Source organism: Chlamydotis macqueenii, chromosome Z (genome assembly GCF_036417535.1).
Source record: "Chlamydotis macqueenii isolate bChlMac1 chromosome Z, bChlMac1.mat, whole genome shotgun sequence".
Classification (NCBI taxonomy): domain Eukaryota; kingdom Metazoa; phylum Chordata; class Aves; order Otidiformes; family Otididae; genus Chlamydotis; species Chlamydotis macqueenii.
In genome coordinates this window covers 51,609,248-51,636,180 of record NC_141593.1, presented here as the reverse complement: position 1 = coordinate 51,636,180, position 26,933 = coordinate 51,609,248, and the positions used below count along the sequence as shown (strand labels likewise).

Sequence of the window (26,933 nt, the reverse complement as noted above, 5' to 3'; positions counted from 1 at the left end):
GTATTTCATTTCTGTTAACCAACATCCTTTAACACTATGGAAGAGAAAAAAGCAAGAATGTAATGTGTTTTGTAGTCCATTCTAGACTTTTTTTCCCTTTAAAATTCATTTGAATAGAAGGCATTTAAACTTTTTTCTCTTTTTCTTGCAACAGGCATTCATTCAAGCGTGGGTTCTTCTCGACAGGAATGTATGCACAATTAAAGTTTCACATTAATTTAGGACTTCATCGACAAAAAAAAGCCTATGCCAAAAGTATACAATCAGTCCTGCAGAAATTTCATTTTTCCTTCTGCTGTTTATGGAACATCAAAGCAAGACAAAAGACAATATCGTATGTTTCAGGTTTCCATTCATTTATCACAAACAAGTCATTTAAGTTAGCAGAAATGCCTTGCTCTCAGAGAGAGGAGACTGAAGTACTCCCCTGGCTTTCAGACAGCTTCAAATTACTGGACAAAATCTGAAGACTCACAACCTGAAGGTAATATGTAAGGAATAAAAAGGCAGAATTAAATATGTCGAGTAGCAATACTGACACTCTATTCTATGCAGTTACTACCTATTTATTTGACTCATACAGCTTCAGGCCACACTGTTGTGGCTCTCTCTGTATGAAAAGCAAGATGAGTGTGTCTGCACCATAGAGAACCTTCTTCCTTTACCTGGTAATGGAGAAGCACAAGGAAGTGAAGTAGCCTGTCTTCGAGTGACACAGGTAGTCTGTGTCATAGCCAGCAGCAGAAAGAGGGTTTCCAGACTCCAGCCCTTCCTCGTTACACCACGCTATCTTTCTGTGCCACTGTAGCTGAAATCACAATGCTCACTTCCCACAACAACTACAAATTAAAGGTTCTCCAGCACAGTGGAAGTTAAAATTTCAGGAGCAGAGGTAAATCATAACACCACACACAAGGATATTAACTGATGCTCTTTATTTATCTTTGCATTTACTTCTTAACTGGAGTTGCCATTTCCAGCTTTCTGCACAGAATCCAGGGCTTCTGCTGAAGAATTTAGGTCAACTTAGCAAAATGTCTGCAAAGCTGAGAAGAATAACAGGGGAGACAGAGTTTAGGGATGGTTAACATGGTCTAACCGTCATAGTACTTGAGATCACAGTAGGAGGAGGGAAATGGAAAAAGGGGGGGGGGGGCATTCAAAAAGGGAGCTTTATATGAGAGTGAGGAAGGATATTAGTTCTGAAGGATCTGACAGCTAGAAAAACTCAAAATTCTTACATGGTCTGAGAGGCTTTTCTCTTAATACAATTTTGTCCAAGCTGCTGAATCCTTCTACTCTTTTCCTAAACTCTCCTAAATAATGGGCAACATATTAATAAACTCCTCTGTTCTAGAAAACATCTGGTCAAAAAACCATCAAAATTTACTAGAAGTCATCAAAGGGAATCTTCTTTACAGCACCTTTATAAAAATATCTGTAAGAGGAACACTCTAGATCTTCCTCAATGTCTTCTGTAAGCAGGAGATATTAATGACCAAAGAAGAGGAAGTTTGATTTAATTAAACCTCTCTTTCACATATGCTAGGTGGAGCCACAAAGCGTGTGCACACTTCCACTCCACTCTGGCTAACTAAATTTATGAGAGCAAACAAAGCAATTAGTTTTCACATGCTGACAGATGCACCTACCCTTCAGTTAGGACATCACCACAAACAAGACCCAGATACTTTATGGATTTTTTTTTTTAAAAAAAACATTCAGATTTTAAGAGAATCAAGTCCTACAAAACCTTTAGGCTACAGCATCATCTTCAGTGTAAGTTCAACTAGTATGCAAAACTAGTATGGTTTTTCTGAAAAACGTCAATAAAGGAAGTGTTCCAGTTTGATAATCTGGATGCCTAAGAAAACACAGCTTTCCAAAAAAGGTGATTACCTTGTGCTGAGAGCTATATGCAGGCTACCAAGGATTCCTGATCCTGCTTAATGTGATCCCACACTCTGCAGAAGGAACTTACAGACACAGAGCAGTCTCTGTAGTAATACAAGATACTGCTGCATTCCTGTTGAAGGAAGCATACTGAGCATGCTTCATCTTGTGTCTGCAGAGCAGAACTAGCCTGAGGTCTGCCAAAAGCCAAGTGTGCCATGGGCAGCTGTGACTGTTACTTTGCCTGGACAGAGATATTAAGTGGTAACACCTCTTCTTTGTTTTTTTTTTTCCCCCTGTAGCTGTTAACTGAGATATACAAATATGCTTGCTGCAGCTGGAAGAAGCCTAGCTAAAAATTCAGTTTGCGTTTACATCCTCACATGCACATGAAGTGCATGTGAGGATCAGGGTCTTGTCTGGAAACAACATCTGCCCACTCCACGCAGTCAAAAGCATAGGCTCCAATCTTTTAGTGCACTAGCTAGAGACAGCATACAGGCAGATAAGACTGCACAGCTGCTACCTGCACACAGTTTATGGCATATCACCTGAGAGAAGCACACTTCCTGGTGCTTCACACCAAGCCACTGGAGGACTTCCCACCCTTGTCAGCACAGCTCACAATTATCAAGCAAAGTCTGCAAGTTGATATGACATGAGTATTTTGGGGAAGCAGGCAAAAAAGTGTGAAATCTTTTACCATCTTCATCTATGTCCACCTTCACAAGTGATCAAGAATTGTATCTTCCAATTTTCTTAGACTGTTAGTCTGAGTAGTGTCACCTTTTCTTTCAAAAGATCATTCTTTTCTAACATAACTTATCTTACCTTCCAAGCTGTAAACCTTAAATTTCTGCTTTTCTGCCATAAATAATTCTTCCTGGTCTATCTACTAGCTCCTCTGTAGGCCCCTCCTTCTCCGGGTCTTCGGGAAAAATGCAAACTGATCATCTGCTATTTCCACAGTCTAGAAGGGAATGATGCTAGTGACATGTATCTTTAAAGTAGTTCTGAAGTCAAAGGAGTTGGTTTTTCATTTCTTCTGAAGATGTTTGGTGGGCTGGTACCTCAGCACTCAGTGTGAAATAAAACCCACTGCTTCTATCTCTTAGGAAAGGAGCACATTTTCAAATAAGACTGCTCTGCCTTGAACCATTACTTAGCAGGGAAGAGAAAATGAGGGAGAGAAATAGGAGGGCTGCAAAGGGGCTACAGTAGACACCACCAGGAATGACAGACAGTCATCTGGTTTTACTGTCTCTCAACCCTGCTGGTGATGAGGGGCCTCCCATGCACTCCAGAAACCGGTATCTGAAGCTGCAGAAGTCTTACATTTCTTCCTCTTTCTTTTTGAGGAACAAGACTCCCTTTTTGGTTGTCATTGTCCGTTGCTCTGAACTCAGTAACTGATATAACTGTGGTCAGTCAAGATATTGCATATGTGTGTGTGTGTATGCTATGTCTGGATCCTCAGGAAGGCAGCCTGGTATTTTATTTTTAAACTTTGGCTCCTGTTGCACAGCCCCACATATAATGGCTCCACTCCTGAAGGTTGGATAGTCTTCTGCTATCAGTTTTCAAAGAAAAACAAAGCCATGCAAGCCAATACCACCAAGAGAACAGGAGCAAAGTTCTCTCTTAAAGATTTTCATTCCCTCATAAAAAAACCAAGAGATCAGAGAAAGATTAAGTCATCAGTGTCATTCCAACTTCCTGCTCCTGTATTCTTACAAGCTGCAGAATATTGTGCAAGTCCCAGTAACTACTTTGCTTTCAGAGATTTCTCCAGTTTTTTATTTCTAGAAATTTGCTGGAGTTCTGCCAATTTTCCCCAGCTGAGGACCAGACCTTTACATGGATCAGCACTTTTATTATGAAGTGGAGGGTCAAAACAGGAATAAGTTTCTCCTTACCTGAAAGCAGAACCTGCAATGGATCTCTAAGGTCTCAGAAGCTGAAGGAGACAGAACCCGACTTGCTAATCATAGGACTGGTGCTACGGTTCACCCTTCCTGGAGAGCCTGCCCTTCAAATGTGTTCCAAAGCTGACAAACTAACTTGTATCATATACCTCTAGCCACCTGCAGTACAAGATCATTTCGGCAGTGAAGCTTCACTGTCAAAAAAAAAAGTGGTTTCCTTTTCAGCTGAGCACACAGGGGCTATATCTATAGGCTTGATTACTAGAAGAAAGGAAACATTCAGGTTAAAGACAAGAAGGCTCCTTTGCACTCTTGTCTGGGAGAAAAGATTCTACACAGAATATCAGAGAGAAATGGAGAGGGAACAGTTTGTGAAGAGGAAGTTACCTTCTTATCTTACTTTACTTGCATTTCATGATGGAAGACAGCCGCTAATCTCAGTGTTACATACAGGTTAAAATAGTCACTCACTCCAAAACCAAAAAACAACTCAGACTTCTTTCTCAGACCTTCTTCATTCCTGAACTCCTTTGCTCTCCCATCGTCTTCTAACTCCTCCAGCTGGACTACTACAATATAGAGTTCTGAATTTTGAAAGCAGTCTTCCAAAATTGAAACTACAAATTAAGAACTGTAAACAATTTGTCAATTAGGGAATCAAAACTCTCATTCATCTTGCTGTAGTAATTGGTTTATAAAGTTAAAAAGAAAAGCATTTACAGTGAGGCCTCTACTGCAGCATGACCTTTGAAATGAAGCTAATGTACAATTTTTTTTTTTTTTTTTGGCAGAAACTGACTTGTTTGTGCATCAGTTATCAAAAAAGGAGGATTCAATGAGAGTGCTTATTGTTAAAATCTTTGATTAGCACAGAAGGCAGAAAGAGTTAATCTCTAAGTTTCCTAGATGTATCATCCTTAGCAGACCAAAGTCTAAGATCTTTAGAAGTGTCTCAACGAAAAACTGAAACATTTTTCTACTGAAAGAGTCGAGACCCTTGAATCTACTGAACCGCTTTCATAATAAAATTGGCAGGATATCTCTAATAGAAAGTTAGTTTACTCTAGGAAATTGACATGGTGACAAATTCTGATTGGGTTTTTATGCCAAAACCACCTCTGTGGTTAACTGCAGGACCAAATTCTCTAGTTCCTCTCTGTAAAACCAGCCTAAATTTCTGGGTGACTGAAGTGATGTGTTGTAGAGTCCAGAGGAAATCAGAGGTCTTCTGTTCGGGGTATTTACTGTCCTTTAGAAACCACAATGTGGAAGTCTATAGTAGCTTTGTCAGGACTACAAAAACCCTCTTCCATTTTCTCTTTTCCTCTATTGAGACAACAGGAAAACACATCTAATTTTAAGAGGAAGGCAGGTTCCACCAACCTTGTGCATAGACTCCACTTGAAAAACAAAATGCAAATAATTTTTACATAGTTTTAAGTCTAAGACATAAGAAGGATGTGGACCTGTTTGAGCAAGTCCAGAGGAGGACCACAAAGATGATTAGAAGACTGGAGCACCTCTCCTATGAGAACAGGCTGAGAGGGTTGAGCTGTTCAGCCTGGAGAAGAGAAGGCTCCAGGGAGACCTTATTGCAGCCTTCCAGTACCTAAAGAGAGTCTACAGGAAAGACGAGGAGAAACTCTTCAGCAGGACCTATTGTGAAAAGATAATGGGTAATGTTTTTAAAATAGAAGGAGGTAGATTCAGATTAGATATTAGGAAAAACTGTTTACAATGAGGGTGGTAGAACCTAGAACAGGTTGCCCGGAGAGGTGGCAGATGCCTCATCCCTGGAAACATTCAAGGCCAGGTTGGACGGGGCCCAGAGTAACCTCATCTAGTTGGAGATTTCCTTGGTCCTTGCAGATGGGTTGGACTAGAAGACCTTTAAAGGTCCCTTCCAATCCTAACTATTCTATGATTCTATGAAATGGAGGAAAACCTGCTACAGATAATCAAGCCATTGGTAACTACAAACTTGCAGCCAGCCTTATCATTTCACTTAACTTGGTTACTTGCTTCCCTTTTCTTTGCCAGGTGAGACATGAGTCTTCTTGCATGTTCTGGTAGAATCATAGAATAGTTTAGGTTGAAAGGGACCTTTGAAGGTAATCTAGTCCAATCCGGCTTGTAAAATTCAAGCATCTCCTTAGACTCCCTACACCTCTAAGTTACAGCATTCCCATTAGCTATTCTTTAAGACAACTAATCCCTGACCTAACATGAGATAATGGCAGTGGGAGTAATCTTGCTGAAAGTTCACTTTCTACAACTAGATAGTTGTCCACATCAAGCTCAATGGTAACAGTCTAAAGCCTGTCTCCGCCACAGCATCTGAAGAGAAACTGCATTTAGGCTTGACACTTTAGGACTTTCTACGGAGTCCACCAGTTATTCCAATAGCTCTTAATCTGGTTCCACTATTAAATTAGAAATAAAGAACTATTTATATAGCAAACATTTTCTAGTCTTAGATTCCAGCCACTGCATCTTGTTACAGCTTAGTACCGATTCCAGATTCCTATAATATTGGACACAGCCTGGCAAATTAACTGCTTTTAGTCCTCTAAATGTCACTTCTGAAAACCTCTGAAAGGGAGGAATGGACTATCTGAAAGCTCTCCTGTGAAGCACAATTCTCCTGACTTCAAATCATGACTAACCCCAGCATTTCCACACTCATTTTTACAGAGATGTCAACTTCAGGAATGGATTTAGTATTCCAACAGCGGTACTTGCACAGATCAAGCATATTCTGTTCCACATTTTCTATCCAACACAGATATAAAATGAAAAAGAAGCTTTTAGGTCTGATATATATTTAAACAAAAATCACTAGTGTAGAGAACAGAAGGAAAAAGGAGAAGTCTCTTTAAATCATGTCAGATACCCTTCTTGTCTGACCTGTGGGATGCCTTTTTTTGCAGTGGAATGGGTCCAAAATAAAAAGGAAAGCCCTTGCTTTTCTCTTTGGGATCAAGGGCTCTCAAAGGCACAACACTGGTGTTATTTGTCTGATGTGTCAAAGCAATGTCATTATTTACTTTGGTCATGGAAAGCCCCAAAAGTCTTTTCTGATACACTAGAAAAGCCAATGGCCAACGAGACCTATGATTCCTCTGCATTCTCTGCATGAGATTTTCTCATCCCACAGTCCCCTTCTCTTTGAGCTGCAAAACCAGGTGCCTCTGTCTGGATGATCCCTGAGGAACTGACCCAATTCTCAATCCGTTTTAATTGGAAAAAAAAAAAAAAGCACTAAAGGTGTTGGACTTAGATCTAAAGATTGTACAAATACATGTTTTGATGATTTCCCTTCTTCAGCTCGACTCCTTTGTGAACATTCGATGATAGCCCAAAAATTGGGTATTGTCTTTGAAGTATAATAGGTAAATGCCAAAATTCAACATTCAGCCATAGGAACTTTGGACATCCACCTGGCTTGACCTGATGGATGACTGAGAAACCAAGCACATTGCTCTTGCTCAAAGCTGCATGCAAGCCAACCCTTCATGGTTTCTCTTATCAATGCCATGATATAGACTTTTTTTTTTCTGAAAATATTATCAGCTTTATGATTGGTATGGTGCTCTGACCTTTCAGAAAACAGTGACTGGTTCAATTGCATTATATCTTAAGGAGTTCTATTATTAACAAAACAATAAAAACATCCCACAAAACAAAGATAAGATGTGCTAAATACAAAGTTGGGAAATATGACAAAGGATGCTTTTCTGAAGATCTCCAAAACTAGCCAAGATCCTCTGCTGTGCCTCCTATTTCCTGAAGGGGAAAGTAGAAGATAGTAAGAAATTCTTTTGCAGCTTTCACTGACAGACAATTGACCTTTTGGTCTCTGCTCAGCACCAGACTGATACTGTTCTTTCAGAAAGCGCTTGCTTTCAAGACCCAAATCTTTATCACTTGGGAGAATGCTCCTTTATTTATTTGTGAGATTTATGTCCACCCTAGAGATTTTTTCCTCTTGTCCCTACACCCAGGCATTGTTTGAAAGCTCAGTGAAATCTTTTCCAAAAGGCATTTTTGGAATATATGCATTTTTGATCACCCTGTCCAAATAACACTGACTTAGTTTAGACACGGTGTAACAGTGGTTGAATAAAGGACTCAAAGCAGCCATAAGAGTTCAGCCACTGAGCAGCTAGTATCATTATTTCCTCCCCTGAACAGTAGTGCTTCCTCGAGGTAAAAGCAGCTGGAAATCTATACCGAAGGTTCTGTTGTTTCAAATCCACCATGGCACATTCTCTGTGATGGGTTTTAACCCTCTTCTAAGAATAAATGGAGGGCATTTTCACAATTGCTTCTGGATACTAAACATGTTGATCATGACAGCCCATTCATCACACATTTAAAAGTTTCAACCCAGGCTTCCACTCAAGAAGTCTGATGACTTTCTGATGTGCTTTTATAACCAGGCTCCTAAAGCAGCATCTTCATCCCCCCATTACTTCTCTTTGAATTGACATAATCTTTTAGACAGTATGGGGGAGAACAAAGGATGGAAGGGATCTCATGGATCACCAAGACTGGTTCTGTTACCACAGACACAAATTTAATCTCCATTAACTTAAAGAATGAAAAATAGCATGCTTGCTAAAGAAATTACAGCTGTGGGTCACTGAGCCAAGAAAAACTTGATTTCAAAGAAAACTGGTTCCATATCAAAGTGTCTGCTTATGAGAAACCTGCTAGCAATTTCTAGTCCCAGTGACCATGCAAAAAGGTAATACACAGATATCTAACCAGCTATGATACTGATAGAACTTCTACACCCCTCCTTCTAAAGGATTCATTTCTCAGTTGAAATCCCTCTTGAGGCTGGAAGTCAAATATTATAGCTCTGGAATGTGAAGTAACCGTCAGTTCTGCCCAGCTTATAAGAAATCTCTGTACTGCTCCCTTTCTTCTCACATTTCTTTGGCCTCATTATGCCTTTAAAAAGGAAGCTTGCTACTAAAATCCCAATTGGGTAATTTGGCTATGACAGCTTGACAGCTGGAGCAAGAGAAACAGAAGGATTCTTCTAAGCAGCAGAAGACTGTGACTGTCCCAGTAATTTGATCAGCTCAGCCTCCCTATGTAAAAATTCCATCAGGAACACAACTGAGAGGTATCCCAGAAGACACCAATGAGTTATTCAGGGGAGATGGGAAAGGGAAAGGGAATAGAAAAATATAAAGGGAAATAAAAAAAAAAAAAGAAAAACAAAAAGGAAAAGAAAGAGAAGGAAATAGAAAAAGAGAAAGAAAGAAAAAGAAAAAAGATAAAATGAAAAATAAATTGGAAAAGAAAAAGAAAAGGAAAAAACTCCGAATTCTGAATTTCCTCATGTACAGAAAAAATCTTAAGTCTTTACTAGCAGATCAGAATTAACTAGATTTCTAGTTAATTAGATTTACACCACTAGATTTACACCCACTGAGCTTTCTTGAAGACAGACTTGGTCCCATATTCCAAGGTTAGAACATTTCATCAGCTTCTTAATACCAGTTAAGATTTTCTAGGCAGGGTATAGAAGAGAAAGTCCTGGTTCAATACCAGTAGTCCATTGCCACACTTTCCTATTACATGCTTGTCAGGCTGCCAAAGAACTTCTAGAACTCCTGCTTGCTCTCTTCCCACAGAACACAAAGAAGCTTATTCCTTCAGAAGCTCCCTTTCTTCTCTATGAGCCTGCATCTTTGAGACAATGAATAAGAGGAGGCGGACTACTTCCTTCATTCATTTGCTGAGCCTGGTGAAGCATCAGATCTGTCTGATCTTGCAGCAGAAGCATTATCCTTTGTTCTGATCAGGTTGCACAAATAGTTGTGCTTGTGTCAGTCCCCAGAGCAGAGATTTTTTTCATGACCAATATGATTACAGCTCACACAACACATTGTGTCCTACTAAAAATGCTGCAGTTTGTTCTCCCCCAGATCCAGGAGTTCTACAAAAATACCATTCAGTGTTAGGCACTAAGGAAGAAGAGGAAACTGTGGAATGCTGCCACTACATGTATTCTTGCCAAAGAAGCCAAAATACTCATAGCCCCACCAGATGAGCCAAGAGTCATGTGAAGCACATGAAGGGCCTTGAGTTGAACAATTTACAGGGGTACAAGATGATTATGACTCCCAAGACATCCTACCACTTCTCGGTGAGGCCCTCCCCACGCAGATGAGCAACAGCTGTCTTTAGAGGTCCTCATAGCATACTCTGTCCCACCAGACAAACTGGGCTGGTCCCACCCACCCCCACCAGTGTCATGACATGCCTTTGCCCAGAATTCACACCTGGACTGCTTGCAATCCATCTGCAACTGAAGAGACAAGGGTTAGCCACTGCTAGGTTATATGAATATTCAAAGCAGTATGTCTGGTAAGTAGTTCAGTTTCCCACACTGACAGAAGCATAATAAATCACCACGTCTACTAATGGAGTCATGAGCTCTCAAAAGGTTACAAAGTATGGCTTTAATTTTCCCTTCCCCCTGTTCCACCAAAACGCATACTACTTATGAAAACAGTTGTTATCACACTACCCTTCCTTCTCCTAGGGCAGAAAATTAAATTAACCAGAAAACAGAGCCAATAGGTTCTTCAGAACTTCAGCCTGTCAGGAAATACAGGTTAGAGGCTGAACTTTACCTCGTACCTCCAAATTTCTTTTATTTTTGCCTAAGTGTAAGTATGCACACTGTGCCATCTCTGATAGCAGGTAAAAGCCTGAATCCTAATTTCCGGCTTCTAGCCAGGATTTAAAAAGGAAAAATATTTGCTAATCCGTGGTTTGCAATGAAAAAAACACCTACCACAAGGGAAAAAATCCTCCTGCCTTTAGCCAAGTCTAATCTAATCATTCCTCACAGCTATAATATCACTCTCAGTGCTTCACTCCCTAACTTTAGCTTCACATACGGAGCACATGGAATTACTGATACAAATCTTTTGTACAAGGCCAGTCTGAAAAAAAATACATAAATGGGTCTGATTAACACTTCTGAGTTTACAATCAGAATCAATACAGTTCCATGAAGACACTGCCATTTTTAGTAACTACAATACTCTTCAAAACGCAACAGCATTATATGATTGCTGTTTCATAAAGGAAAGGCTTTGACTTCCCTCCTATTATCCCAGTCTTGCTTTAGCACACATTTTATATTAGAATGCGTTCCAGGAGGTATATGGCAATAGAACTAGGTCAACCATTAACCAAATAACACTAAGCTGCTCTGTAGAGCACACCCTTCAAAGCTTATTTAATGAGCTAGCTCTTCAGAACGTGTCCTTCAGTAAGGTTGAAACTAACAGTTCCACGGGATTTTCTTTAAAGCCACAAAGTCTCCCAAGTCAGGCAGTTTCTGGACATGACAGACTCTGAACAGCCTTCCCAAAGTGTAAAAGCATCTAGGTCAGCTGTTAAGAGATGAAGAACAGTCCACAATCATGCATGGGTCATTGAACAACAGGAACCAGTCCCAACGATTTCTTCACCTTATCAGCAAGCAGAACCCATCCCATCATTAATCTACTCCCACAACCTCAGCAAAGGACACAGGAATTTGCCTTTGTAGAGCTTGTGGAGAAGGACACCACCACTAGATAAAGAGTTACCATCTCTCTGCCTCCTTCTGTGCTTTCCTTTCAGAGGACGGCAAATTACTTCCCAGATGAGCATCAGCTCCAAGTGTTTGTTTGGGTTTGAAAACAAGGACTGGTATAATGGCTTGCAAGTCAGTGTCTGACTAAATTAATGTCCTGTTTTCCCCTTGATCTTGTTGAGATGCATACATGAGATCTTAACATGATCTGTCAAACCAAGGAGAAAAAAAATTCCAATATCATTGTTGACACCTTAATTTGTTCCATCTCAATCTTACCAAGTGCTTCCACCAAATACCACATTCCATACTTCTAAGGAACCACAGAGGCCCAGGCTTGAAATGTAGGTTGTTAGTACTCCAAGATGCATCAAGCACCAAGGAACAGAATCCATGACAAACATGGAGGTTAGAAAAAGTTCTGATTCATATTATACTGTTAACAAAGCAGTAGAGATGGCCTAACAAATAAACACAAATAAAACACAAACACTTGCCAGCACTCTACTTTAAGAGAATTTTGCATACAACAGCCAGTGATATCCATCACAGAACTGTTGCAATAATAAGATAACTCAACGGCCATCAACCACAAAGCAGTATCAACTTTTCAAACTCAAAAAAGTCACCATCAAGCTATGTGACTACAGTAAAATCTTAACAATAAAGATATATGGGTATTAATATTAGTTTTCCAATACCCTCAGAAAAATGGATACAGTCTCTTATCTCTTCATCATAGTCTTTCTTTTGGACAATATTTTTACAAACCAAAACATTCAGAGATCTTGAAGATCATCATTTACTCAAACAAAACCAACACACAAAAAAAGTCCTCTCTACACCACTAACAGTGGTGGACTTAGGTTTCTCCACCATTTTTAATAGGAAAGTGTGCTGTGAACACATATATATCAAGAGTTTCCCCTATAGTTCACATCCATCCTTGTGACATCAAAAACAAAACAGAAAAAAAAAAAGAAAAAAAAAAACCTCACGATCATCTCCAACAGACATTCTCCTACTGGTGCCTCCATAACTAAGAACTCCTCTGTAATCTGACGATTATGGGGAACTAAAGTTCGTCTTTCTGGTGCTAGATCCTGCTGGTCTACCAGACAGCAATTCCAGTTTGTAATATCAGGCACAGGAAATGATGAGGCACCCATGAGGACAGAGAAAACAGTCAGTGTGTGTGATCATATGTCCCTACAGATTGCTTTGTATCTTAAGCGACAGCTCCTTGCTGAAACAGGCTAACTCAGTGGAAGGCTGCCAAGCATGCTGTGGTGAGATTATCATCTTAGTAGTTATTTATAATAAACTATCTTCAGCAAGTAGCACCTTTTTCAGTACGAAAAAGTCAAAGACAATGTATTTTCTTTGCAGTATAGAGATCTGCTATGAGAAAAGGTGCAGACAAAATCTAGAACCATTGTTCATTTGCATATGAAGAAACACTTCTGATGAACGTTCTCCAGTGTGTTCTAAAAATGTTCAGCACCACTAGAAAAACCATAAAATTTCCAGCTACTAGAAAATAAAATTTGCAAGGGAAATTACATGAACAGACATGACAGAGCAAACATATCTTAGAAAAAGTCTCTTGATTTGCCTGCATCCTTAATACTTCTGATGCTGAAACAGCTGCCACAACATGGAGTTATCTATGGGACTAAGAAAAAGTTCTGCCCTGAGGCACAGTGTTTGAGTTTCACGTAATTCTTCAGTGCCATTTCTTTGCAAGTGCCCTATGCATAAGTGCTAGACTCTCATAGCTTCAACCAAAATATCTCCTGAATGGGGCCAGTGGAGCAAGGAGGACTGTGTAAGGATGATGTTACTGCAGAACAGAGCAAACAGTCTTCATGCACAAGCCATGTTTTATATGCATCCCCTCCTCCCATCACCAAATTATAACTGAGAAAACATACCTGTGGGTTGACTACTCCCAAACTCCCACTCCAGTTCTTAGGAACATACGAAGAAAGCAATACCTTTGCAGGGCTACCACAGAACAGCATCTAAGACAAGGATTCATTCAAGGAGAGCTGTAATATTATTCTTTGAAAATCCTGCTGAACAGGCAAGAGAAACCATGAGAGCTCTGATTATAAAGTTCCACTCTGCCATGCCCATCAGGAAGCAAGCTCTGGTATTCTAGAGCTTCCCAGGATGCAGCTATAGGAAGATATCTCCAAATGTTCTGGGGGAAAAAACCCAAAAACAAAAAAAAAACCAAACCAGTTGACCAGTCTATGAGTTGACAGAAGATACATCACTAGATTTTTAAGTCCACAGAATGCCTAGCAAGCTGATTTATTTTTTTTTCCTGCAGATTTTGACAGTCATGTAACAGTATTTGGCTCTTAAAAAACGGTGCCACAGTAATTTGCCACTAGCTTCAACCAAATAGGAAAAAGAAATTCTAGTACAACATTCCTGCTAAAAAGAAAGCAGAAACAATTATAATAGCTTTCTACAGTTTCTTAGTAACTACAGAGTTTCCAAGTCTACACAGTATCACTTGCAGTATTTCATACCTTTCTGTATTTCGCAGCTGCAGTACAATGTTCTCAAATGGTTACAGCTTTTGGACAAACTATCTCTGCACTAAAGCCAAAAGGATCTACAGTGAAACTTCATCTGAAGCTCAGGACTTTCACATGACTGAACTCTTCTCTTTCTCCAGATCTGCTTAGCCCTTCAGCCTCCCCCCAGCCCCTTTCCTAATCCATCAGACATGCTTTTGGAGTGCACTTCACTTGTTTAAAAAAAAAAAAAAAAAACAAAACAAACCAAACAGGTTCAAAAAGAGAAGGAAATTAAACCCTGCTGGGCTGAAGTTTTCAGATGACAAAGCAGAAGGTAATCATTTAATACCAAGTATGAAAGCAGTATAAAAGGACAAGATGCAGAGGAGAAAAATCTATTTAGGCTTCCTGCAGTGGCATGAAATGGCTGCTTTCCTTCTTACTGCCAGCTCCCATGCTTCATGTTGACATTACACATCCTGTACTGTAGATCCACCCCCATGCTGATGCTTGCCCAACAGAATTATCTCCTGCGTCACAGCAGTGGTAACAGAACTGCTGGCTCTGCAGATCAGAAAGCACCATTTCAATGCTTAATACATGCAGCAACTGGACACACTACCAGATACTCTGGGTTGGTCTGTGGGACTCTCAGCACTGTATTACTTGGCCTAACATTCTGCTAACCAGATGGTCTGTTCTCCCTTTGGGACCAAACCATTAAACTTTATTTTATTAATTTCTACCAAAATGCAGGGATAGTTTACAGCACTTGTGTCTGGTTTATCTCCAACAGGGTTGCTAAGATGAAAATGACCTAAAAATAGCTGGAAATGCTGCTTCACACCAACAGAGAACAAGATCTTTTGGAGTAAATATTTAAATGATCTGCCAGATGAACTACCATAGTAGTATGAACCACATGGATAGCAACTTGCATTATGTATACATGTAAGAAGGTACACATTCCTGTTGTAAAAGGGCCTAGGTTGCATTTTCCCTGATCCAAAGCACTGCTGTCTTGAACAGGCAATTACCATACTAGTACCTGTTCAAACCAATCCCTTAATTAAAAAAAAAGTGTGAAAAACCATAGCTTCTGAAAACAACAGTTAGCAATGGGACTCCAGAATACAGGAATACCATCTACAGGCAGGGCAGCACCATGAACATTCTCTCTAGAACACCCACAAACTCATATGAAATCATATTTCAGGGACACGCCAGCATTAATTGAAGTTAAATTTGAGTATTTGTAACATACATGCTCCCCCTGTCAAAACACAAAGAGTGAGAATGAAAGAAAAGGAGCACATGAATGAAAGTGAAAGAATTATCTAATGCATAAGCTCCCATTGGCTCTTGCAAATCAGCCACAACCATGCCCTCACACGCAATCACAAATGAACATCTCATATATGTAGGTGGTAGTTGTTGAAAGCTAAGGGCATCTTCCAGTCAACATGTAATTTCCAAATGCCTCCTGAAAACTCCACCAGAATTAGTCTATGCAGCTAAGGATTTGATCTTCAGATGTTTACTCACAGGAGTAGCTGCAGTGAAATTCAAAATCAGATCACAGCGACTGTTCACATGAATAACCTTTAACAGTATAAGGGCTTTAGCCCCCATCTTCTATTATCTGCCAAATGTACTACAGTAACAAGAAAATGCAATGGTAGCTGAGCTCTGACCTATTAAAAAGCCTTTGTTAACGTTCCTAACAGTGGCAGTCAAGATTTATTAAATAAATAAATAAAGTGTACGCGCTTGCACACAAAACAAAATCCTGGGAATGTAAGAAGAATCCTGTAAAAGTTGCAGTTTTACTGCCTTCCAAAGAAAACAGGAAGGCAATCCACATAAAATCTAACCATAATAAATCATTAAAATCTGTTCTTCATGGCTACCACTACAGTGCGGTGCTTCCAAAGCAAAGCTGGATTCACTGTTCCAATCACTGCATGCACGCATTTGTCTAAGGCAGTCTTCTCAACCTAAAGCTCCAAATCTCTGCAGGCTGGGGTGCATGTTTAAACAGGACAGCACTGCTATTATCCAACTTCCCACACGTGACTTAACTTCTGATGCGGAAGAAGATCACAAACCATCTTCTTCACATCACCTGGGCCACGCAAACAGTCTTTTGGTCACCCATTACTAAAATTCTTACTCAGATACGAATAACTCTCCATGGATGTCAACAGATCAGCAGGCATTGCCTTCAGCTCATAAGAAGGCTGCTTATTTCACCTGTAAAGAGGATTAGATGTCTTCAGCACATCAAGGAAACAAGCAAGAGAAGAGACTGTGTGGCATTTCAGCCCCATCTATCTTTAAAATTTCCCCAAAGAGCAGGATTTTTTTTTTGTGTCCCATTTAAGTTACTACCTCATCATCATATGACTGGCCTCCACTGCCATGACATACAAAACTTCAGTATATGGTGACAGGCCCCCCAGAAAGTCATTCCACAACCTGAAACATCATCTACCCTTCAAACACACTAAAAATAGATTGCTCACCCCCTTGAGGTCTCAGCAGCCCATCTGATATTACAGTACAGTATTAACAAACCTATGTAGACATGAATTCTTAAAATAAATATCTTCAGAGATAAGACCAGAATACCAGCAAGCAATTTATATTCCTGGACACCACTGAAGTAACATGGCTGAACCTGTGGAAGCACTGAAGAACCATGGAGGGTAACAAGCATTTCATGTTCTTTTTGCAAGAGCAACCTTTGGTCAACCTGTCTGTCATCCTGCCAAGCAACTTCTGACTCAAGGCTTTTGGTCTGAAAGACATTTTCTGAGTGCAACCTCAGCAGTTTTTATGTGGTTCCTTGGAAGAACAACACACTGAAAATCTTGTATTCCTCCTCTGCTCCAAAGTGGACGGAGAGCAGTGCATTTGTAGAGGACATGGAATGGAAAATTCATTGTAGTATGTTATCATCTCTGTAATCTGATCATTTAAAAATAATTCAGGTTTACTCATTTATTCACGCAGCTGGGAGACCCAAATATGTCGACTCACTCTTTCAGCAGCTCCAATGAGTAATACAGTTATGCCCTTGGAGCCAGGGATTTCAGAAGGTCTCACACATGCACGGTTAACCTGGCAGGAGAAATCTGCATGTTCTTCAGAAAGAACAGCTTCTCAACCTACCAGGGTGGAAACACACAAGAAGCCAGCACCACCAAAGGGTTAAATATATAAATCCTGCAAGCCCAGAGCTGAGAGCCATCATATATGCTGATTCACAACATGGCCTTCAGTCATATTTACCTCCATAAGGCCTGATAAAGCTCTCCTCTCCCCAGGTCTTGGTCCTATTGCACACAGGGCTCTTTTACACCATATGCTTGATCATAGACAAGAGAACTTGACCTCTATATGACCTGACATAGCTGAAAGCTGATACGCTTTCTCCCCACTGCCCTCCCCCAATGAAGATAAAAGGTCATTTAGACCAAAAGGAACCAGTCCACACTGACTTCAGGTTACATGAATTCAACTTTTGGGATGCACTTCTGGCCAGGAACCCAAAACCTTTCTTGGAGGACTGCAACCTACAGCCATGTGAGACAGCAGGATCAATTCAGCGGTCAAGAAACTAATTAACCAGGCTGAGAGCTGTCTGGCTGCCCTCAATTTTCCATCAGCCATTTGTTAACATTTTTAGACTTGTCAAGTTATTTAGCTGAACACGATAGAAGCACAGTTTCAGAGCCCACCAGTGCTGGAGGTCCTACGTCCTGCAGCCAGAGCCATCCAAATGTAGACAAGGAAGGGAAAAACTGAAAAGCAAAATCAGAGCTTCCAATCAAATAAGGAGAGAAATCATTCCAAATTTGTTCATATTGACATTTATTTATTTTTCTGACAGTACCACTTGTCACACAACACAGACGAAAACAGGATGACTCCTTACAGCCATTACCTTCCAGAATCTGCTGCATTAACAACTAAACTTAAGTAAATGCTGTATATATAGTTAATCTCTTCTTCCATACTCACCACAAGCAGCAACATACCTGAGAATAAATCATCAGTCAGCAGGACAGCATTGACACAGAAACAAAGCGGCAGGCAACTCTAGTTCCCATCTCCCAAGTGTCTGCAATCCAAACCTGAGTTAAAATAAATAAATACTCAGAAGCCTCTCCAAGTTCTCCCCAGAAGCTGTTTGCTCAACTAGGGATTAACACTCATGCCTGATTCACTGTATCCACCTAAAGACCAGCACTCCTCCAAGCTGTCTCACAAGTTTAGCCCAGGCTGAAGTGTGCACTCTGTTTAAACTAAAAAAAAAAAAAAAAAAAAAAAGGAAAGGAGGAAGAAGTTGTTAACCACCACCACCATAAGCCATCTCCACCAATCCCTCTAGACTTCTGACCCTGGAACTATTTCAGTTGTCAATTTAAGATAAACAAGAGGGAGACAAAAAGGAAAAAAAAAACACTTCAATATCATCAGACAGATTAATTATGGTATTCAGGCCACAGCAAGGCCTTTAGTAATGATCCCTTTCCTAGCTATACACTAAACTGAAGTCTTCAGCAAGTCATTAGAAGGCAGATGCACCACTCCACATGGCACACTCATGCCAGACCAAAATCTCCCAATGCATGTAGTCTTCCCTTAGCTATCCTGTTTATTTGATAAATAAGAAGAAAATTCAAAATATGGGCTATTGGAGCACAGGTCTTGTGTGTCACATTCCCCCATTCTACTCTTTTCTTTGCCAGAAATGAGAGGTCTATGGACAATGTGTGGGACGAATGTGTTTGTCTGGGTCCTGTGATAAGTAGCTATTGTATTTCGAATGCATTTGCATGACAACAGTCCAATCCAGTATGACCCATCTTCTTCCCAAAAGGCATATCCTGTGATGGCTTCTTTCCACAACCACTGATGCCACCCTGAAGCAGCACTCTTTGAACCCTAGGAGCTGCAAGCGGGAAGGAAGAGTTTGCTCATTTGGGCAGTGCAAAGAAACCCCTATTGTCCTACAAGGCCACGGAAACACTGAGCACATGTACATCAGAAGATTCCATTTTTAGCATCTTTCAAAACAAAGTCTTCTCTTTCACATTATCATGAGCACACTGAATCCTCAGTCTTCCTATACCATTCCCTGCAATGTCTGCTTTGTTTTGTCTTGAAAAATCATTCTCCTGCCTCTCTACCCCACGCAACAGCTCTATTAGCAGCAAGTTTCCACTACACATAATTATGGCATGCCTTAGCCTACTTTTCTGTTTGCTGAATAGCTCTGCCTATTTTCTACTTGTGCTGATGCTACCATTTACTTTTCCTGACACTGTAATCCTTGTATCCTTTGAAGGCCTGACTTCCTCCACCACAACAGCAGCTGGGGTTCTCAGGCCCCTTTCCAGAGCTTTTTAATAGCAACAGTAATGCCATCACTGAACAACCCACCTCTTAATCTTCAGGTCAGCATAGAGCCTGTACCTGTTACAAGAGCTGCAAATACACCATCCAGTGTGGTTGACCACCTGTTATCTGAATAACTAGCAAGTTATTAATTGCATATTCCTGGCATTGAAAGTAGAAGGAAAAACATAGGCACCCAATGTAAACACCTAGCTTCTTCCAAAGGCATGAAATAATTCTCCGATTTTCTGCATAACTCCAATTAGATTGTTTTATCTTCCACCACCAGGTAACAAGTGCCACATTTCAAAAACAGAATTCTTAATTTAACCAGTTCAAAACTAATAGGAGTCGTCCAGTGAATCAAGTGTTTTCTCAGAATTATTTGTCCTCAACACACTGGCCTTCCAATGATTGCTTCCCTGATAAGCTCTCAGTAAGTCCTTCCTAATCACTCATGACATTGATGCTGTGCCTACAGCTCTTTATGCTGACATTATTAAACATGTATTCTTAAAAAGAATCAAGAACAATGATGGCACATCCTGAGATGTCTGATTTCCATCTTCTTTAAATGACCAAATAAACATAAACTGATTGTTTTTCTTGAGGGATCTTATCACCTTCTACCCAAAAAGCTGCTGTTAGTCCAAGCCAAAAACCATTGTATGCCCCCTAGACAGCAGCCATGAAGGTCCATAATTACATTGCAAAGCCTAGTCAAAAATGAAGAGGCTTTTAGACCAAGGGGAAATGGGTCTGGGACTGATGTTCTGATAACCAGCACGTCTCAAAAATTACTACAAAGCAATCACAATTAATGGTGAGGGAAGGCTCTTTTTCAAACACTGCTTAAAGAAAAGTTCCTTCAAGTACTGATTAGGCAAGGATATTTTGAGTTACTGCAGTAATACATACTGTCTTGAACTGAACAAAGCAACTGTACCAAGACCTTCAAGTCCTGAAGAGCTGAAGAGAACACAGAAAAAACTGAAATTGTACGTAAGACTGTGTATTTCAAATAAAAGACACCAGAAATAAAGACTCCCTTTTCCCCATCTCAAACTCCCTCTTTCAAACCCCTTCAGAGTTGTCTTTGTACTGTAACATCTGGCACAGCTTCATAAAACTCGAGAAATGAGGGGCAGCAGACTTTAGATCTTTGGTATTGTTTTTAAAGTTAAAAGAACAAAATGGAACAAAACCCAAAACAGTTTCACATGACTTCTTATTTACCTAAGTGTTCAACTTCCCAAACACAATCTGAAAGCAGAAGAATACTAGAATACTTCCAAAACTCAGGACCCAAATGAAGATTGCATTCTATTAAGTCTAGTCCCCTCATTTGGAAACTTCTACTAAAGCCTTTTCACTACAACCAAGATAATTATCATAAGTTGAGCTATCTCCCTTCCTCCCCCCTTTTCTTCTTTCAGCACTGGCATACAAACCATGCTATTTTAACTTCTTTCCTGTTCTCCCAGTTCTTCTGGAACATTTTATTTTCAACAGTCAACTCATTTGGAGAAGTGCCATGCTGAAGTTCAACCGTTTACAATGTTAACTGTGTCTCTGCCAGCAGCTGAAGACTTGCATCACACCATCTTCTCCAGCACCTCTAGATTAAACAATTAGAGTTCCTCTCTCTGAGAGGTTAGCAGATGTTTAAGCAGCCTTCATTCTCATTATATTCTTTTTTTTTTTTCCTTCAAAATTATTCTTTCTCTGAAAAGTAAGGTGACATTTCTCATCCCCATCTCAATTAACACTTCAGAGACCTCCTGCTCACCTCCTCTGGGCCCATATTGTATTTTAACACTGCCTGAAAGAGTTCCATTAAACAAACTCTTTCAGACAGAATGCTTGGTTATTTAGTACTCTAGAATGAAGCAACTGTTTGAAAAGTAAGCAAGCATTTGGACTGATGAAGTTCAACATTTCTACTGAAGTCAGCAACGAGAAGTTCATATTTGATCAAGTGTGCAAGTCCAACAAATCATGTAGTTCTGGCACTAGCAGCAGACCGTTTTCATCCAGAACAAGTTCACAGAATACATTATTTAATATCAAAATAGAGAAATATCTGTGAAGTGAGAATTTCCATTGTTCTTCTACTACAGTGAACTGGAAGTATAACAAAGGATAAGGAAATAAAACACGTGAAAAGATACAAAGACATATTGGGCTTCGTAGACCTTTCCTTATCTGTCAAATCAGGATCTCCTTCGTCTACCAGTATGCTTCTTCAAATAACTCTTTTCAGTATTTCACTGTAGCTTTTTGGATACTCCAGGTTTTGTCCCTAAGCCTGCTTAGTGATAGCTTCATAACAGGGCAATATTAGTTAATGAATACTACACAGCTATTCACCAGTTTCACACTTTTAAGTCCTTTTGCCACAGTTTCTTACTGCAAAGCAGTGCTCTTCTGCTCAATTTGAGAAATTATCCACAACGCCACACTGAGAAAGTGTTACAGCAAACTGGAGAAATCTCAATTTATATTGTAACTCTACACATCTTTGGAATAATAGGAAAACTCCATAGGAAAAACTCATTTATACTTGTTTCTGGGAGTTCCAAATTTCAAGAGACAACCTTCCTCAAACTGTAAGTTGCACTATTATAAGACTTCAGTTCTTCCCATTTCCTTTTTAAGGCTAAAATTAAACTTGTCCATTCCTTGGGGCCCAGAGTAACATCTGCCAGATGTCCCGACATCTATGTTGAACACAGTTCTCCAATACTTATCAACTCTCTTTTCAACCATTTGTGTCTTCATAAAAGTCAATCCTCCTTTAAGTCAAAGTCCACAACACAAAAGAATTTGTTATAAACTTCACTGAATTGACATGATAATCTTTTTTTTTCCACTTCTACTTGCAGTTGTTCTACTTTCTTTTTCCAGTATTCAGTTATGTACTCATATTCTTCACAGCCTGAGCATACACAATATATTTTTAGTCTTCCTCTTGTAACAAAGTAACTTTTCAAAAATTATGGAAGGAAATTCTAAAGATGACATTTTAAATTTCTCAACGATGTAATCCGTTATGAACCCAGTAAAAACATATAAGGAAATAAAATCATTGTTTAAACATTTTTAAAGCAGTGCTCCACAGGCTACATCCAATAGGGATGAGAAAAGTGATTAAGAAAAGCAAGTTTATATACTGAAGAACAAGCTATTAATGTAGTTTCTGTTAGAGCTTGCACCATTAAAGTTCTGGGTACCCACAAACCAAAAGCAACTGAAAGCCATTGTTTGACTCAAGAAATTTGTGCTTGATTACAAGAAACATTCTAATCAACACCATCTCATGAATTAAGATGATCCTTCTAGAACTTCCTTTAAAACTCACTGGTTTAGGTTTGGTGAGGTTTTTTTCAGATTTGTTTTGGTTTTAAAAATAAAAGAAGTCCCTCAGCTAGCATTTTAACAGCAAGGTGAAGTTCAGTCTGTCTGGGCAGAACCACCCTGAGTTCCAGTGAGGGTGGTGAAAAACTGGAACAGGTTGCCCAGAGAGGTGGTTGATGCCCCATCCCTGGAAACATTCAAGGCCAGGTTGGATGGGGCTCTGGGCAACCCGGTCTAGTTGGAGATGTCCCTGGTCCTTGCACGGAGGCTGGGCTAGATGACTTTTAAAGGTCCCTTCCAACCCAAACTATTCTATGATTCTAAGAAATATCATTAACAACAATATAATTCTCTGACGGGATTTGAGTCTCATAGTGAAACACCCACAGAAACACCACCACTCTCACTCCAACTCAAACTACTGCAATGACTTTTGGTTTTCTAGAGTGTCTGTCACCACAGGAAGGGGGTAAGAGGCCCTCCCATAAAGATCCTCAGGTTAAATCTCAAACTTGTTCTCGGATACACATGCCACATTCAAGAGCAATGTATCTGCAGGGGACATTGTAGTTCAAGGACTGAGTTGACCTCTCAAAGAGCAAAAGGAGATTCACAATTCTGAACTATGAAATAACAAACAGATACCTAAGAAGACTCCATACAATCTTCTTATACAGGAGATGGATATTTAGAATCTGACCCAAACAACCAAAGGTCAGTTGGAGACTTTTGCAGTTTCTTCAGTGGCTGCTGATTTAGACCTGTGCAGAGATTGCAAAGTACATCAAAGAACATCACCTCAGGGAAAAAACAAAACAAAACAAAACACAAAACCAAAAAACAGTCAACCTCCCTCTTTATCAAAATCTAAGATCAAACATACCTGAAATGGCAAGTTGCATGGCCCACTTCTGAAAGATGGAGACAACCACAGTATCTCAGTAATTTGGGTGACATATCAGCAACCAGTACTTAAGAAACGCACGGTTGGTAATACAACATCCTTCTCAATTATATTAGATTACACACTAAACCATTTCTTCCATAGCAAAAATAAAACAAGGGCATTGATTTTAACCTTGCAGCAGCAGAATCCCAAGTTCATCAGTAGTCATTGCAAATAACTTCAAATCCTTCTATTCTTTTTGCACATCTGGGAGCACGTTCTGATTCACATTCACTGCCCCCTTATCTTGGCACTTACACCTCCCATACAAAACACATTCCTTCGTAAACTCTTCAGAGTAACCAATGTATGAACATTACTGATACCCTTCTATACAGCTGTGCCTTCAAGCTCAGTAGTGTTGCACTTTGGTATCTACATGCATTTCAGCATGTAGTTTGGATTTTTTGAGGAACTGCATCTACTATGCAACTGATGTGCAAATTTAGGTTGGTGAAAAAAGAGTGAGGCTTGGTTTGAGTCTCCTCAAAATGATTTCAGGCTAAAAGGTGGGTTAAAAAAAAAGCACACAAATTCCTGTTCAACTGCTATCTCACTTTAAAGATCTTAGGTTTCCATAATTACATTAAAATCCTAACAAGAATGTTGCTGTAAGTTTTCAGAAAAAAATACTTTAAGACACCAAAAAGACAGCTGTGAAAACTGTTTTGTTTTTTTTCCAAGAGAAATTATGTATGTTATGATGCTCTGAGGAACCTACTAAAAGCTTGTCAGTATCATTTTAATGCAACTTGGTGAGTGGGGAGAGATATTCCATCTTAATTTAAAATATATCCAAAAGAAGGAATGCTCTTGAAAATCAGATGTTAAAAATCCCCAAAATCAGGCATCACCATTATCACCTAGAAAAAAAAATGACATTTCATGACGTCCTCTGGAAGAACCTGAGCAGCCTCAAACTGCGTGCACTTACCTCCAAATACTTTCAAAAATCTATAAATACATGCATACATACAGTATTTCTTTGGCCAACTGACCAACCTCCTAAATTCTGTGGTCTTTAACCAAAGAAAAATATCTAGAAAGGTGACCTCCGCATGAAAGCGTAAGAGCAAAAAAGCCTGAGGATGTGTTTCTCTGTGTGAAGGAGAATCTGAGCAATTTCCTCCAATCCTCATTTCCTGATAGCACGAAGTCAGAGAGAAGACCCATCACAATGTTGTACATTGAAAAAACTGAAGAAACCTTAGGGGAAAAAATCATGATTAAGCCAGCCACTGCCAGCAAAGCTTCAAAACATGGAGAGACATCCACGATGTTAGGAGCACTTCCCATCTCAGCTTTGTCTACTCTCTCTCTCCTCCATTTTCTGGTGGAGCTAGAGAACATGACATGGCTTACCTGACTCAGATCACAGCTCTCTGCCAAACTAGTCACTTCCTCTTAGACATGCAAGCAGCTTCATGAGACAAACAGACCCCCACGGACACGCACACAAAAGCAGCACCAGAAAGCACTCAAACTTGAAGGTCTTTCTCCTTCCAAACACCAGAAAAACGAATGAAACTTTTCCTTTTTCTCCTCCAAAAGAGGGAGGTGGGGGAGTCGGGGGGAGAAATCCTATCAGATCACAACTACATGGAGCTCCAGGAGGATCTCTCTGTGTGGAGAATAGAAACCACAACGCTGAGAGAAGCAGGGAGCGGGGGGAGAAGAAGGTTACTCCAGAAGACATAAAGAGCCTGTAGACTGTGTGTGCATGTGTGCGAGAGCGAGGAGAAGCTTTGTGTTGTGGAGCCTGGACTGGAACCAAAGCAGACAGCTTGCAAATGGAGGACAGGGAGATAAAGAAAGGGAAAGAGGGGGAGACATAGGGAGAAAGCTGCTCCGGGTGGTTGAGAAAGGGGCAGGGGAGAAAGCGCCGTCTGCCTCGCCTGGTTTAAAGGTAGGGACATCGGGGAACTGAGCAAGAAGAAGTGGGCTCCTTCCCCTTCCTTTCTTCCCTTCTCGCTCTCTTTCTCTCAAAGGAGAGCAGAAGCGTGTGTAATGGCTCCTGCTCTCCAGCTGAACGCTGTCCTTCTCCAAGCCACCTCCTGCGGGCACCACCAGCCCCCCAGCCCCGACGCCGCCGGGGACCCCCGCATCCCAACTCCAGCAGAGCCGCGGTGGGGGCTCCACCGCCGGGGTGAGGGACCAGCCTCACCGGCGGCGCGGAGAGGGGACGAGGAAAGGGAGAAGGAGACAAGAGGGGGAGAGAGAGACCGAGAGAAAGAAAGGAAGGAAGAAAGAGGTCACCCGATTGCCTGGGTCGTGCCAGCACGGAGCCTTTCTCTCCTCCGTGTCTCTCCCGTCTCTGACCCAAGTCCACACGCACAGCACCATCCAGACCTCGCACACACACGCATCTCCTGTCGGGCACCCCCCCCCCACCACCACCACCCCGAAAGCTCGGCTGATATCTCACTTATCTCCCCGTATCGCCCCCCCCGCTTAATGCAACAACAAAAAATTAATTAAGCGCCTTCCTCCTCCTCCCACCACCACCACCACCACCACCACCAGCACCTCCTCCTCTTCTCCTCCTCCATGCAAGAGACTTCTCTCTCAAACAAAACACCCCACTCTCGCTCCCCTCTCTTCTCTCCCTCTTCCCCCCCCCCTTCCTTTCTTTCTTCCTCCTTCCTCCGTTGACCGAATGAATGGATTTCAGAGGAAGGTGGTAGAAAGAAAGAAGAACAGAAAAGACCAAACAAAATACATACACACACACAGAGACACGAGAGATGATCTCTCCAATGCCAAACCGGAGATGGGTTTTAATTGCGAGAACTTACAGGAGCGTCCCGGCACTGCTGCTCTTGCTGCTGCCTCCTCTCCTCTTCCTCTCTGCCTAGCTCTTCTTCTTGTTATTGTTGTGGAAGTTGTTTTGTGGGTCTCATGTGCTCCTTGCCAGGTCTCAGCAATGGAGGATCGCCATCTTTCCCTGCTTTTCCCCCCCTCTCCCTCTCTCTCTCCCTCTCCCTCTCTCTCTCTCCTTCACTGGTTTGCTGCAGCTGCAGATGACCTGAGATATCCGTCTCTCTCTCTCTCTCTCACTCACCCTCTGTGTCTCTCTCTGAATAATGAGCAACCAGAGGGAGAGAGAGAAAGAAGACAATCTCCTCTCCTACCACACAAAACGCAAGAGCACCAGGGGGTGCAAGAATCCTTTCTAACAACAACAACAACGTGTAGGGGAAGAGGAGGAAAAGGAGAAAGAAAGGAGAAGAAAAGAGAGGAGGAAAAGGCAAGAAGAAAGA

General features: G+C 40.8%; 1 protein-coding gene across 5 annotated transcripts in view; it reads right to left on the bottom strand.

Moving 5' to 3' along the window:
- Positions 1–26,604, bottom strand: part of ZNF462 (zinc finger protein 462) — a 95,198-nt gene extending 68,594 nt beyond the window's left edge. For 3 of the 5 annotated variants that reach the window (XM_086770774.1, XM_086770777.1, XM_086770778.1), the window contains exon 1: positions 26,469–26,604. The gene's annotated coding sequence lies outside the window, so the exon portion shown is untranslated. Of the gene's footprint in view, positions 1–23,372; positions 23,489–23,610; positions 23,712–26,468 lie in introns of those variants that run through there. The other 2 variants (XM_086770775.1, XM_086770776.1) reach the window with 2 other exon arrangements.
- Positions 26,605–26,933: the final 329 nt, after the last annotated feature.